The sequence below is a fragment of the Theropithecus gelada genome, chromosome 15, assembly GCF_003255815.1.
Source record: "Theropithecus gelada isolate Dixy chromosome 15, Tgel_1.0, whole genome shotgun sequence".
NCBI classification, from domain to species: Eukaryota; Metazoa; Chordata; class Mammalia; order Primates; family Cercopithecidae; genus Theropithecus; species Theropithecus gelada.
Genome location: NC_037683.1, coordinates 9,624,923 through 9,640,190, shown reverse-complemented (window position 1 = coordinate 9,640,190; position 15,268 = coordinate 9,624,923). Strand labels below are relative to the sequence as shown.

General features: G+C 54.0%; 1 pseudogene; it reads left to right on the top strand.

Annotated features, from left to right (window-relative positions):
- The first annotated feature begins 2,466 nt into the window (after positions 1-2,466).
- On the top strand, positions 2,467-3,143 carry LOC112608681 (annotated as a pseudogene).
- Positions 3,144-15,268: the final 12,125 nt, after the last annotated feature.

Here is a 15,268-nt window from a genome sequence, read left to right as displayed (position 1 = left end):
AAAGCACCTGCTGTGGGGCTTGGCTCTGTTTGGTTTCTCCAGAGCCTGCCCAGGGAGCTCTGCCTCTCGGAGGTTGTGTGCTCACTTTGCAAAACAGCAGAAATTTATAGCCCAAGTAATTGATCACGGCGCTTCTGCCTCCCTCCATCTCTCTCAGGCTCCTAATTCCCTTCTCCCGCTCTTCTCTTTTTTCTCAGCGCGCCATCTGTGGTGTCAGAGAAAAGGAAGCCAAAAGTGGGGGGGTGTTTCTAGTCCCAGTTCTGCCAATTACAAGTCACATGAACCTCAGTTTCCCCATCCGCAAAACGGAGAAGCTAATAATACCTGCTCACAAGTGTGCCGGGCCTGTGGATGCCGGGGCCGGGAGCAGCGCCCAGACAGAGTGACTTCTGGCCCCAAGCCACCCTGTGGGGTGCAGGGTGGGGTGGGGGCCCACCTTCCCAGTGGGGACACTGGGGCCAAGAGGGCTCAAGTCATTCACTCAGGGTCACAGATCTGGTAAACAGCAACGCTAGGGCTTGAACTAGCTGTGTTGTGCCTCGACGCCGGAACCATTAGGTGACACTCCCCCCATGCCAGCCCCAGGGCCCATCAGAAAACAGGTGAGGCTCACCAGGCCTCCCAGACCCCTATTTCACTCCATTCTGGAGCTAACTATGGGGCAGAAGCAGAGGCCACTGGGGCAAAGCGAACACTTTGCAAACTACAGAGCTGCGAGGATGGAAGGAAACTTCACAATCACTCCCATAGCTCTTCAGCGCCGGCCCCCCTGGATCAGACCCCTCCACTGTCTGCGAGACTCACTGGGACCTAAGAGCTTTCCTGGCCCTCAGTCGCTGCCTCTCCCTCCAGAGAAGCTGTATGACTAGGGGCCTCCCTCCTGCCAGGCCCCTACACCTGCCAGCCTCCAGGAAGGCCCACAGAACCTTCCAGAACAACTCGCAAATGATCCTGAAGAGCACTTCACTCGGCCTTCAGTGGCAGATGAGGCACCAGGCCTGGGAGGGGCGGCCCAGGTTCCCGGCCTGAGCCCTGGGGGGCCCGGGGCTGGCAACTCCCCTCTGAGCCCCACTCCAGGGCGGGGCTGAGGCCACTCCTGCCCTCTTCTGTTCCGGGGGATGGGGGACGAATGCTTCCAGGGGGGAACGTGCTTGTCTTTTTCCCCTCCGCCCTCAGTCTAGCTTGTCTCTGCCTGTGCACGTCTCTCTGTCTCTCACTGTCTCTGTGTGTGTCTTTCTCTCCAAGCCCCCAGCCCGCAGGTACGGGCTTGCTTCCTCCCATGCGTGGCCCCCAAGACCGAGCACAGCCCCTCTGGTGTTTGCATCCAAGGTGCCCGCAGCGCCCCGGCCTCCTCCCTTCCCTGGGGGCTGCTCTGGGCAGGGCGGTCCGCAGCTCGGGGGCGGCGGGCACGTTCTGTTCCCCGCTTTCGGGCGGGGACCGCAGGCTCCAGCCCCGGCGGCTGCCTGCTCCCGCCTGGCTGGCGGAGATGAGAGCCGGCTGCAGGGCTGGAAGCGAGGCAGCAGCACACAGAACAAACAGAATTTTTTTTTGCAACTAGAGGGGGAAGCACAGAGCTAAAAATAAAACGAAAAGATCAGTATCTGTCAGTCTGACAGCTGATTGGCTGCTCGGAGATGCATATAATTACCAGCAACTGGCGCTGGGTAGGCAAAGCCGGGAGAAACTGCTGAGACGAGGTTAGGATTTAACCTTTAAATTCTGGAGCCATCGGAAACCGAGGGGAGGACGACGGGTGTCGGTGCTAATGAGGCTGGGGGCGGGCGGTGGGCGGTGGGCCTCCGAGTCCGGGGCAGGTCTCGGGGGCTCCCCGGGGAAGGCCCTGCGAGCCCTTGGCCCTGGCGGCCTCCGCCATCAGACTGGGAATGTCTCTGATTGGGTGGCCAGGAGGCGGTGGCCCTCCTCCCCGCCCACCTGAGGGGTGTTTTCTTCCGCGAAGCTAGGGTCTTACCTGGGAGGCAGGGAGGGAGGGGGCTGCCTGAGGCCCTGGGCCCCTCCGGGACCGGCGCACCCCGTCTCACCCACATTCCTTCGCCTTTCCCCGCCCGGTGTGGATTTCCAAAACCCATCCTCGCTCCCCTCCTTCCTTCACCCCAAGTCACCCCTGTTCCCAGCTCTGTTTCTTGCCTCACCCAGGGAGGGCTTTTCTGCACCTCAGGCTTGTCCTAGGGCCCCGAGAGAGACAAAAACTGTGGCAGTTGAGGGGTGTCGTGCCCTCCCTAAGCCTCAATTTCTTCATCTGTTAAAGGGAAGTGATGAAAATTGGGTCCACCTGACTGCTGGTCAAATGCCAGGGCTGCTGTGGGCCCAGCCTTATGTTGGCTCTTTCACCTGAGCCAGGAGTCAGGAAATCGGGGTTCTAGTCCAGCTGGGAATTGTCCCAGTGTGAACTGGGAATAAGAGTTCCTGCCCTCTGACCTCTCCAGGTGGCAGTGGGGACCACGTGAGATGGTGTATGTGGTCTTGAGCAATAAACCGCACCTGTCGGGGGAGGTGGGTGAGGACACCTGCAGCCCCTCGAACCCACCACTTTTCTCTTCCAGGCTCTTGCCCAGGCTGTGGCCTCTGCCAGGAGCCCCTTTTCTTCCCACGCAAACCCTTCCCTTCAGTGCCTCTTTCTCTGGGAAGCCCTCTCTGTTGCTCAGCCCATCCTCTTCTGCCCACTCTGGGTTTCGCACCCCATGCTCAGGCCGATTGCCTGCTTTGCTCACAGGGCTGTGAGCTCCATGAGGGCAGGAACCACATGGCTGTTCACAGCTGTGTTGCCAGGGCCTGGCCTGGAGCCCCTCAGGGAGTGAGACATCTGAATCCTCTGCTCTGTGGCCACCTTGGCCAGGGCACCCAGGCTTGGAGCAAGCATCAGCTTCATGGGTGGGGAGCCACATTTCCCCAGCACATCGACAGGCCCTAAGAGGGCATTCGCTTGGTTCTGCCCTCAGAGCACTGATGCCCAGGGACCCTGCCCTTTATGTGTGCCACCTAAGAGAGGATGCAACCTTAGAGGGGGCAGGGATAAGCATGGTCCCAGGCCCTGTTGTCCCCTCCTAAGATAGTTCCCAGTTCTGCCTGGCCAGCCCTGGCCTTTTGCCTGTGCTGTCTGGGACAGTGGGTCGAGCTGCCGCTGAGCGGTGGGACCTAGAAAACCCACACTGACCTATAGGAGGCGCCGCCCAGAGCTCCTGACTGGGGTGGGTGCAAAGGAGAGGTGGGTGAGGGGGGCAGAGAGAGATCGTGTTAGTAGCTCACACGTCAATCGTCTAGCTGTGTGCCTGCCTCTCTCATGTATTTCATGGGGATTATTTCCTAGAATTCCCACAAGAGCCCCCTGCAGGCGGTGCAATTGGTATCTATGATTTGCAGATGAGGAAACTGAGGCACAGAGTAGTTAAGCAATGCACGCAGGAGCCCACAGCTAGGGAGGACAAAGGCTGGATCCAGCCCAGTCCCCTGTCTCCTGGGACCAGGCCCAGCGCGCCCACCTCTCTGATAAGGATAAAAAGGAGGGAGTGGGAAGGGAGATATTCCCGAGGCAGCTACCATGAGACCTCCCGGCAGAGAGGCTGGAAAATGTCTTTTGTGTGTGATACGCAAAGGAATTCCCCTTTGGTGTCTCTTTGAAAGATTTCGGGAAGATTTAAACTGCTTTTCAGTGATTTGGGGATGTCAGACTGGTGTTTTTCTGAGCGTGACCGCCGTGATGAGACTGGCCCCCAAGGCAGCCCCGTTTTACACAGGTTATGTTAATAGAACTTCTGCAGCTGCAAAAGCAGCTTCCGCCGACTGAGCGCTCACCCCGGGGTCCGTGCTAGACTCAGCCTTGACTCGGATGCCCACCCTGAGCCCCACCCGAGAAAGGGATTATTGAATCCCTGTGTTATTTCCTTACAACTGATGTCAGAATCTGCTCATCTCCAAATTCGCTGTCTCCCCGTTAGGAGTGAGCTTGGTGAGGGCTCCAATCTGGTCTCTCCCATTCATGGCTGAGTCCCCGGCACCCAGCATCCGCCCCGCATGGAGCAGCCAGTCAATAAAGCTTTGCTGGACACATTTCAGATGAAGAGACTGAGGGTCAGAGAGGTCACATGGCTGGCTTGGAAGAAACATCAGATTTGTCTGTCTCAAGAGTCCACTTCTGGCTCCCACCTCACACAGCTGCTTAAGAGACTCCCCAGCCCAAGAGAGCCTCAGAGCCCGAGTCTTTCCTCCCTCTGCCCATTCTCAGGCCTTATACTAAAGCCAGTGAGGCCTCTGAACTGCTGTCTGCCCCCCAACCTTTTCCATCCTTATCTAGGAATCAGGCAAAAGTTGGCCAGAGTTAGCTCAGTCTCAGGGAAGTTGCATTCTTCTAGAGTCACTCGGTTTTGCGTGACCCGATTCAAATTTTCCATGTTTGTCACTTTGATTCCCACTCTGAGAAGTTTTCTCAGTACATATAACCTTCCCATGTGATGACTGGCCTGGGTATTCATATGTGCATTTGATACCTGTTGCTTATCTCCTGGGGGTCCCCTGGTTCAGGGGGGTTTAAGCAGGTGTCCTGGTGAGACTGGGGTTATCATCAGAGACTCTCAGGGTTGGAGCTTGGCCCTGCCACTGAGTGGCCTTGGGAGTCTCATTTGACCTCTCTGAACCTTGAATTCCTCACTTGTGAAATGGGGACATGTTGACCTCCTGCATGGCAAGTGTCTTGCTTGATGTCTGGCCAAAAGACCAATACTACCGTCATTCACTGCCAGAGAGGCCCTGCACGTGGATTTTAGAGTTTGCTGCGTTTTGTTTGTCCTAAGCGAATGTCCGACCATGTACAGGCTGATGGATTTTGTAGGTGCAACGTCCCTAACACAATCAACCTGTCTCCTCAAAAGACCATGAGCATGCCTGGATTCAGAGGGCACCGTGTGTGGGGGGCTGGCGTGGGCACGTGTCCGCAGCTAGGTCTGGTTTCTAGGGTTCCAGGCTCAGGCAGGAGGGTGGGGTCCCAGGAGGTCATCTCTCTCTCCTTAACCTGGACCCTTTGGAAGTTGGTTTCCAAATATCCTGAATTCCTTTTCCTTAGTATGCGGCCCAGTACAGCACTTGGCGCGGCAGCAGGAGCCTGGTTGGTGTTAGTCTGCTGGGGAACGGGAAAAAGAAGAGAAACGTCAAGCTTTCCCTTAAAAACAAAAAACAAAAACAAACTCTCACATCTCCCACCAATAACACACCATCTTTATCCCTAAACTTTAAGAAAGGTTGTTAGCCGGGCGCAGTGGCTCATGCCTGTAATCCCAGCACTTTGGGAGGCCGAGGCGGGCGGATCACGAGGTCAGGAGATCGAGATCACAGTGAAACCCCGTCTCTACTAAAAATACAAAAAGCTAGCCGGGCGAGGTGGCGGGGCGCCTGTAGTCCCAGCTCCTCGGGAGGCTGAGCCAGGAGAATCGCGTGAACCCGGGAGGTGGAGCTTGCAGTGAGCCGAGATCGCGCCACTGCACTCCAGCCTGGGCAACAGAACTAGACTCCGTCTCAAAAAAAAAAAAAGAAAAAAAGAAAAAAAGAAAGGTTGTTGCCAGGTGCAGTGGCTCACGCCTGTAATCCTAGCACTTTGGGAGGCCGAGGCAGGTGGATCACCTGAGGTTGAGGCTTTGAGACCAGCCTGACCAACATGGAGAAACCTTGTCTCTACTAAAAATACAAAATTAGCCAGGCGTAGTGGCGCATGCCTGTAATCCCAGCTGCTCGGGAGGCTGAGGCAGGAGAATGACTTGAACCCGGGAGGCAGAGGTTGTGGTGAGCCAAGATTGCACCATTGCACTCCAGCCTGGGCAACAAGAGGGAAACTCCATCTCAAAAAAAAAAAAAAAAAAAGAAAAAGAAAAAGAAATGTTTTGGAAAACTATCTGCCTGAACTCCAGGCAGTACCAGCACCTTCCTTGTGTCCAGCATTGCATGGGGAGTGTCAGACAGCGAGGCCCCACTTGTGGACAGGTCTGTGCTCTGCGACATGCCAGCCTCTTCACTGCCCAGGTCATCCTCACCTCTACCCCATGAGGTGCAACTAGATGAGACTGCACTTCCCAGGTGAGGAAGATGAGGCACAGAGAGCTGAGAGGCCCGGCTGAAGTTCCCACAGTGAGAAAAGTCAGTAGCCCAGCTGTGGGCCTGAGCCCCGGGTACTCTAGTGAGCAGGATGGAGTCCTGGTCTTCGGCCAGGCTCAGCTTGGTGGGGGAGACACATCCCCAACCCCAGATAGACTTTGAGTTCCGGAAGCCGGGCACTGGGGGAGCTTTCTGGGAACAAGCATGAACCACACATGGTCCCTGCCCTGGAGTCACTCGTGTCTCCCAGGAGAGGGGGACACATGCACAGACTGTGAACACATGGGCCTAAGAGGGGCCACCCAGGGCTGCAGAACTGATCCATCCCATACAAAATCACTGAAAAGACCCCACAGACCTTGCTTAAAAATAGTCTGCTTGGCCAGGCGTGGTGGCTCACGCCTGTAATCCCAGCACTTTGGGAGGCCGAGGTGGGTGGATCGCTTGAGGCCAGGAGTTGGAGACCAGCCTGGCCAACATGGTGAAACCCCATCTCTATAAAAATACAAAAGATTAGCCGGGTGTGGTGGCGGATGCCTGTAATCCCAGCTACTCAGGAGGCTGAGGCAGGAGAATAGCTTGAACCTGGGAGGCAGAGGTTGCATTGAGCTGAGATCACACCGCTACACTCTAGCCTGGGCAACAGAGCGAGACTCCATCTCAAAAAAAGTCCCCTGGCGGTGTGTCCCCATCAGAGTTCAGGTCCTTCATTGTGGATGGATGGTGCATCTTTTACATCTCAAAGTGGACTCCTTTTGAAGCCACATTTGAAACCCAGTTGACATTCCCTTCCTGAGAATGTCCCGGTTCATGGTCCTGGAGACCTCTGGACCTGGGTGTCCATCTACTAGACACGGAAAAACCATTTCTAAGTACCCCTTGTGGACCAGGCTTACACCTGTAATCCCAGCACTCAGGGAGGCTGAGGCAGGAGGATTGCCCGAGCCCAGGAGTTTGAGACCAGCCTGGGCAGCATGGTGAGACCCTGTCGCTACAAAGAGTAAGATGATTTGCGGGACATGGTGGTGGGCACCTGTAGTCCTAGTTACTCGGAGGCTGAGGTAGGAAGAGCACTTGAGCCCAGGAGGTTGAGGCTGCAGTGAGCCATGATTGCACCATTGCACTCCAGCCTGGGCAACACAGCGAGATCCTGTTTCAAAAAAAAAAAAGCCCTTGTGTCCCTCCCCTGTAATCCTGTGCTGGGCCCAGAGGTGGCTTCCAGTCCAGAATGGAGAAGACGCATTCCGGTTGTCATGGGCTCTGGGGACCCCACCTCCTCCACGCTGCTGGCAGATGGAGGAAATGTGTCTGGGGCAGAGGCTGCAAGCTGAAGTTGCCAGTTGATAGCAGCACCTACTGTATGAATCTGACCTTGCAGCTCTCACCTTTAACCTTTGCACTCTCCTGACCAGTATCTCCAAGGCCTCCAACCTCCTGTGGTTGTGGGCTGGAAGTGAGAGGGGTAGGGGAGGGAAGAGGTCTGCCTGGAAGGAGCCAGGGAAGCAGCTGGGGTGGAAGCCCCGCAGAGACCCCACTTCCTGGAATGCTTCTGGGCTGGCCGCACCCCCACCCTTGGTGCAGGTTTCTACAAGAAATTCAAGTGTGTCTGCGGCTGGATTCTGCCAGGCTCCCCTGCAAACCTGCAAACAAGAGCCTACATGTCCTCGAGGACAGCTTGCAAGAGAACATGGGGCGAGGAGCATCTAGTGAAAACCCAGGATGAGTGCACGAGGTGCCCCTTCCCATCCTGGGCCTCTCAGGGCAGCCTGTGGCCACCCCCATCGCCAGCAGGGCTGGGTGGGAGTGGGGAAGCAAGGACTTTATTTTAAAGAAAAGATGGGCCAGGCGTGGTGGCTCATGCCTGTAATCCCAGCACTTTGGGAGGCTAAAATGGGCAGATCACGAGGTCAGGAGTTCGAGACCAGCCTGGCCAACATGGTGAAACCCTGTCTGTACTAAAGATACAAAAAAAATTAGCTGAGCATAGTAGTGCATGCCTGTAATCCCAGCTACTCAGGAGGCTGAGGCAGGAGAATCGTTTGAACCCACCCACGAGGTGGAGGTTGCAGTGAGCTGAGATCATGCCATTGTACTCCAGCCTGGGCAACAGGGTGAGACTCTGTCTCAAAAAAAAAAAAAAAAAAAAAAAGCCAGGCGTAGTGGCTCACGCCTGTAATCCCAGCACTTTGAGAGACCGAGGCAGGATAAACATTTGGGGTCAGGAGTTCGAGACCAGCCCAGACAACATGGCGAAACCCTGTCTCTACTAAAAATACAAAAATTAGCCAGGTGTGGTGGCAGGCGCCTGTAATCCCAGCTACTCAGGAGGCTGAGGCAGGAGAATCACCTGAACCCGGGAGGTGGAGGTTGCAGTGAGCAGAGATCATACCATTGCACTCCAGCCTGGGCGACGAGAGCAAGACTCCATCTGGGAAAAAAAAAAAAGATAAGAGAGCAGGTGCCACCGCAGATAAATAATCCAGACAAATGCCTTCCCTTCCCTCACATTTCTCAACTAATTCTCTCTCTCTTCCCACTGGGAAAGTTCCTCCTTCTGTTATTTGCCCCAAGGCCCATGTTTGGCCAACAAGCAAACTGCATTTGTTAAGTAACATAAGCGTTCTCATTTTGGGTTAGTGAAGGGCAGAGATGATGCCTGTTAACTCCCATCAGCTCCCAGCAGACTGAACAGGCACAGTGGGCTGACACCATCCCACCCAAAGCAAAGAAACGTGGTAGAGGAAGCCTGGGGTGGCCTGGCCCACAGTAAAGGTGCAGTGACCGGTCAGGGACTGGGAGAGGCTGTGAATAGCATGGAGCCAGCCCCCCACACCAGAGAGCCTTTGAAGGCTTGTTCCATGGAACCCCCACTTGGGAACTGCTGGGCTAAGCCAGTTGGATGGAGGTGCAGTTCTGACCATCCCCGTGGCCACTCTCACTTCCCCTGGACAGCAGGGAGAACTCCATGGCTATGGGATCACCCTGACTCTGCCGTTTAGTAGGCTGACCTTGGGGAGATGGCCACCCCTCTCTGAGCCCTTGGGTCCCCAGGACCTCCCTCCCGGGTTGGGAGTGCTCCGTAAGAACCAAGTGTCTTTCATGTTGCTGTCACCTCTCTTTCAGGTCTCCTGACTTCCCACCATGTCATGCAATGCTCATCTTGCTGGATTTCTGTGATGAGAGAGGGATGCTGTGGTAAAGAATAAACACAGAAATGGGTCTTGGGAAATTCTTTTTTTTTTTTTTTTTTATTTTTATTTTTATTTTTTTTTTTTTTGAGACGGAGTCTCGCTCTGTCACCCAGGCTGGACTGCAGTGGCCGGATCTCAGCTCACTGCAAGCTCCGCCTCCCGGGTTCACGCCATTCTCCGGCCTCAGCCTCCCGAGTAGCTGGGACTACAGGCGCCCGCCACCTCGCCCGGCTAGTTTTTTGTATTTCTTAATAGAGACGGGGTTTCACCGTGTTAGCCAGGATGGTCTCGATCTCCTGACCTCGTGATCCGCCCGTCTCGGCCTCCCAAAGTGCTGGGATTACAGGCTTGAGCCACCGCGCCCGGCCAGGTCTTGGGAAATTCTGCTGGGGCCCCTCTGAGGAGTGGTCTGTGATGGGACAGAGGCCCTGGAAGGGGAGGCAGGAAGGCAGGTGTGGCTGCCCCTTAGTAGGCAGGCCAAGGGCACCCTGCAATCAGGGTGCATCCAAGCGCTCCCCAACCTTAATGTGCCTTGACCCGCTGTGGGGTCTCATTCAGATGCGGGTTCTGAGGGAGCAGGCCTGGGCAGGGGCTCCCAGGTGAGATGGAGGCTGTGCCAGCTGGGACCACATTCTTTGTAGTAAGGATGTCACGAATTGCCTTCACCCTCAGTGCCCATGCCTGGGCCTCTGGCTGGAGGGAAATGGGCAGGCCACTTGGTATCTGCAGAGATGCCTCCGGAAAGGCCCGAGAGCCCCAGAATGCGCGTGCCAGGAAACATGAAGCAACATGAGGGTAAAATTATGTTTTTAACAAAAGAAAAGACCTCTGCCTTGTAGCGTGTAGACAGATTTCTATTCCCACCCCCACGCAGCCCCAGGGACCTGAAAGAATGTGGTTTTCTGAGCACAGCCTTCCCTTGCTGAAGGGGGTGGATCCGCTCTTAAAAAGTTGCTTGTAAAATGAATTTTTCTATCAAATGCTATTTTCCAGTGGCTTGTGTTTTAAGACCATGGTTTCATTCCCACTGAGAAATACCCAGCTCTGAGGCCTTGGTGTTCCAGATGCAGCAACCACGAAGGGGTGGGGGCTCAAGGGTGCAGCCCAACCCATGTGTCCGTGTGTGGCAGAGCTGATGGGAGCTGGCACTAGGATTTGGGATTCAAAGTCTGAATCCCAAGTGCTCCCCAAATGGGCTAAGGTACCTGGCCAGACCCTGGCCCAACACCACCGATTGTAAGATGGGAGGAGGCCAGGTACGGTGGCTCACGCCTGTGATCCCAGCACTTTGGGAGGCTGAGGCGGGCAGACCATGAGGTCAGGAGTTTGAGACCAGCCTGGCCAACATGGTGAAACCCCGTCTCTACTAAAAATACAAAAAAAATTTAGCTGGGCGTGGTGGTGGGTAGCTGTAATCCCAGCTACTTTGGGAGGCTGAGGCAGGAGAATCGCTTGAACCCGGGAGGCAGAGGTTGCAGTGAGGCGAGATCGCGCCACTGCACTCCAGCCCAGGCAACAGTGCGAGACCACATCTCAAAAAAATAAATAATAATAATAATAATAATAAGATGGGAGGGACCAGAGGTGGCCCAGGGCAAACCAGCCCCTCAACCAGAAAAGGAGCCAGGGGCCCATCATGGCAGAGCAGCCATCTGGTCCTTGTATCTTATACTGTAGGTCAGACTCTGGATATTATTATTATTGTTGTTATTATTTTTTGAGATGGAGTCTCTCTCTTGCCCAGGCTGGAGTGCAGTGGTGCCACCTCTGCTCACTGCAATCTCTGCCTCCTGGGTTCAAGCGATTCTCCTGCCTCAGCCTCTTGAGTAGCTGGGATTACAGGTGCCCACCACCATGCCCGGCTAATTTTTGTATTTTTAGTAAAGACAGGGTTTCGCCGTGTTGTCTGGGCTGGTCTCGAACTCCTGACCCCAAATGTTTCTCCTGCCTCGGCCTACCAAAGTGCTGGGATTACAGGCATGAGCCACCATGCCCGGCCGGACTCTGGATATTATTCTGTGAGTATTTTTGGTTATTTTTATTTATTTTTTTATTTATTTAGAGACAGGGTCTGTTCTGTTGTTCAAACTGGAGTGTAATGGCATGATCTTAGCTCACCACAGCCTTTAATTTCAGAGATAAGGTCTCACTTTGTCACCCAGGAGCTTTGAACTCCTGGGCTCAAGAAATCCTCCCACCTTAGCCTCCCAAGGAACTTGGACAACAGGGGTGTGCCACCATACCTGGCTTTTGTTGTTGTTGTTGTTGTTGAAGTGGTTTTACCATGCTGCCCAGCCAGGCTGGCCTCCAGTGATCCTCTTGCCTCAGTCTCCCAAAGCGCCTGGGATTACAGGCATGAGCCACTGGGCCTGGCCTATTTTTAGTTTTATATTGGGCACAATTGTTTAAAGTATTCAAGGAATCAGTTACCATGACAGTTTGGCTCTGTGTCCCAAAGCGTGCTCTGAGGCTCTGACACCAGAGTTCCACAGTCAAAGGCCCCTGAGAAGTGCTATGTTAAGGGAACGGCTTCCTCGCATGGAGGGGTCTACTTTAATATGCCAAGCAGCATGGGAATCTTGAACAGGAGACTGGAATCCACAGCCTTCCTCCCTTCAACTGACCTTAGTTTTCCAGAGCAAAGCCTGGGATCAGCATTCCAAGGAACACACTTTGGAAACATAGTCTCTGGGAGGTTCTCATAACTAAAAAGTCTCTGTTTCTGAATTAGTTCCTTACCTACTGTGGAGTACAAATTATCCCAAACTTAGTGGCTTAAAATAGGCATTTTAGTATCTCAGTTTCTGTGGGTCAGGAATTCAGATGTGGCTTAGCTGGCTGGTCTCTCTTAAGGTTGCCATCAAGATATCAACTGGGGCTACGGTCATCTGAAGGCTTGACCAAGGATAGAGGATCTGTTTCCTAAATGGCTCACTGACATGGCTGACAAAAAGGCTTCAGCTTCATGCTGTGCAGACTTCAGCAGGCTGCTTGAGTTTCCCCACAATATGGCGGCTGGCTTCTCAGAGTGAGTGATGCAAGAGAGTGAGACTGAAGCTGCAGTACCTTTTATGACCTAGCCTTGGACAGCATATGCAGTCATTTCCTCAGTATCCTATTGGTTATGCAAGGCCAGCCTGATTCATTGTGGAAAGGTATGAATGCCAGGAGGCGGGAATCATTTGGAGACCATCTTGGAGGCCGACTGCCGTAGTAACCATGACTTTGGTACCAGGACAGATAACTTGCCTCATTCGCACAGTTGCTTTTCCTTACCATTTTGTAGACATGAGTAACATTGGGAAGTGAACCTGTTAACTTGCGATACGAAGAGAAAAGGAAGAGACCAAGAATTTATCAGCCACACCAAGCCCTGGCGGACAGTGGTACTAATTACCCAGCCTCCCTTCCTGGGTGCTCACTCTGCACCAGGTACCTCATGGGCCTCAGGGTCCTATGCAACCCCTGCCCCCATACAGCAGGTTCCACTGATAATTTTGAGTCAGGTCACTCATGCCTATGAAATGCATGAAATGGGATTTTTTTGTGATGTTGGCAATGGCAACACACGCAGCTCTGCCTGATGGAAGTTGAGACAAAATTGGTAACCTGAGTGAACCTGTGTGGAGAAGATTTGAGCAGAGAGTAAACTTAGGATGGATAAATGTCCGTGATAAACAAATAATAAATAGATGAGATAAAATATTTATTTCATGTATAGGATAAGGATTAAGTCCGTTAACAAGACGAGGAGTCAGGGTGAGCCTGGGGAATCCCTGGTTTCGCTGGAGCCTCCTTGCTGGGAGAAGTGTTACGTCTCCAGGCTGGGGCAGCGGCAGGGCTCCCTGGTTGGGACGCCTAGTGGTGACACCTGCAACACCTGGTAGTGAGCCCCAGAATGCCCGTGTCCTAGGCCGACCCATACTGATCATGAGCTGTGTGATCCAGGCAAGTGACTTCACGGACCTCAGTTTCCCATCTGCAAAATGGGATGATAACAGCAAACTTCACCACCTGTGATGAGGATTCGGAAGGTGAATCCTTGGCCCAGCACAAGGCCTGTAAGGTGTTTCACATGGCAGAGTTGGTGGCGGGTCACCAAGGTGGTGGTGTCCCAGGTTGAAGGAACCTTTCTAGAAATTCCATTGCCTGGAAGCATCCAATGACACACAGTGGACCCTGAACCACGAAACAGACTGTAGTGACTGCTGGGGCCTCCCGCAAGGGTGATCCCCGAGGAGGCTGGGAGGAACTCAGCCCTTTCTTCTGCTGGGGGCATGTGCAGGCATAGAGACTGCCCGGCGCTTTCCTGTCCTGTTGTGTCATGATTTTCGACAGAGGGAGGATTCTGGGCATGTTTTCCCTCGTAAGTCTCACCAGGCTGAGCAGGACTTAGAGGAACTCCGGCTACGTTTGCTGTCCCAACGAATAGACCAGGTAGAGAGAGAACAGGCCCTATGAGAGATAGAGAAAGGAAGGGAGCTTTGGTGGGGGAGATTTTGGGGTCTTTCCTGTGGGTACCAAGGTTCTGGGCAGCTGGGTGTGCTGGCCTCCTCTCTGGACATGCTCTGTGGGCATCTTGGCTGTAAATTCCAGGTCCCCCTGCCAGGGATTCCTTCTCTGAGTCTGCAACGAGAGTGAAACTCCCTCTCAAAAATAAAATAAAATAAAAAAGCGAGGCCGGGCGCGGTGGCTCAAGCCTGTAATCCCAGCACTTTGGGAGGCCGAGACGGGCGGATCACGAGGTCAGGAGATCGAGACCATCCTGGCTAACATGGTGAAACCCCGTCTCTACTAAAAAATACAAAAAACTAGCCGGGCGCGGTGGCGGGCGCCTGTAGTCCCAGCTACTCGGAAGGCTGAGGCAGGAGAATGGCGTGAACCCGGGAGGCGGAGCTTGCAGTGAGCAGAGATCCGGCCACTGCACTCCAGCCTGGGCGGCAGAGCGAGACTCCGTCTCAAAAAAAAAAAAAAATAAAAATAAAAAAGCGAGGCGGCTGTGGGCCTAGATCATCTCTCAGCCCCTCCCAACTTCAACACTCGGATTATTTGCTGCATTTATGGAGCTCCAGCTGTATGCAGGAGTGGTGTCTGGGAGATGGGAGGTGCTGACCCCACCCCGGGAGGAAGAGCCAACCTGAGCCTGCTGATTCTGTGTGACCTGGGATGGCAGAATGGCCATGTGGGCTGCAGGAGAGCCTAATACCAGGCCCAGCTGCCATCTGAAACGTGTCCTGTTGGGGGCACTTTGGCGTGGTTCAGGTGTTCTGGTCTTAGAGTCCATTCGGTTTGTACATGAAAATATGCTAGCGGCCTCTTTCCGTTAAGGTTCTGTTTTTTGTTGTTGTTTTGTTTTCTTGTTTTGAGACGCAGTTTTGCGCCTTTTTTTTTTTTTTTTTTTTTTGAGACGGAGTCTCGCTCTGTGCCCCAGGCTGGAGTGCAGTGGCGCAATCTCGGCTCACTGAAAGCTCCGCCTCCCGGGTTCACGCCGTTCTCCTGCCTCAGCCTCCTGAGTAGCTGGGACTACAGGCGCCCGCCACCGCGCCCAGCTAATTTTTTGTATTTTTAGTAGAGACAGGGTTTCACCGTGTTAGCCAGGATGGTCTCGATCTCCTGACCTTGTGATCCGCCCGCCTCGGCCTCCCAAAGTGGTGGGACTGCAGGCGTGAGCCACCGCGCCTGGTGCAGTTTTGCTCTTGTTATCCAAACTGGAGTAAATGGCATGATCTCTGCTCACCGCAACCTCTGCCTCCCAGATTCAAGCGATTTTCCTGCCTCAGCCTCCCGAGTAGCTGGGATTACAGGCATGTGCTACCATGCCTGGCTAATTTTGTATTTTTAGTAGAGACGAGGTTTCTCCATTTGGTCAGGCTGGTCTTGAACTCCCAACCTCAGGTGATCCGCCTGCCTTGGCCTCCCAAAGTGCTGGGATTACAGCTGTGAGCCACTGAGCCCAGTCTTTTTTTTTTTTTTTTTTTTTG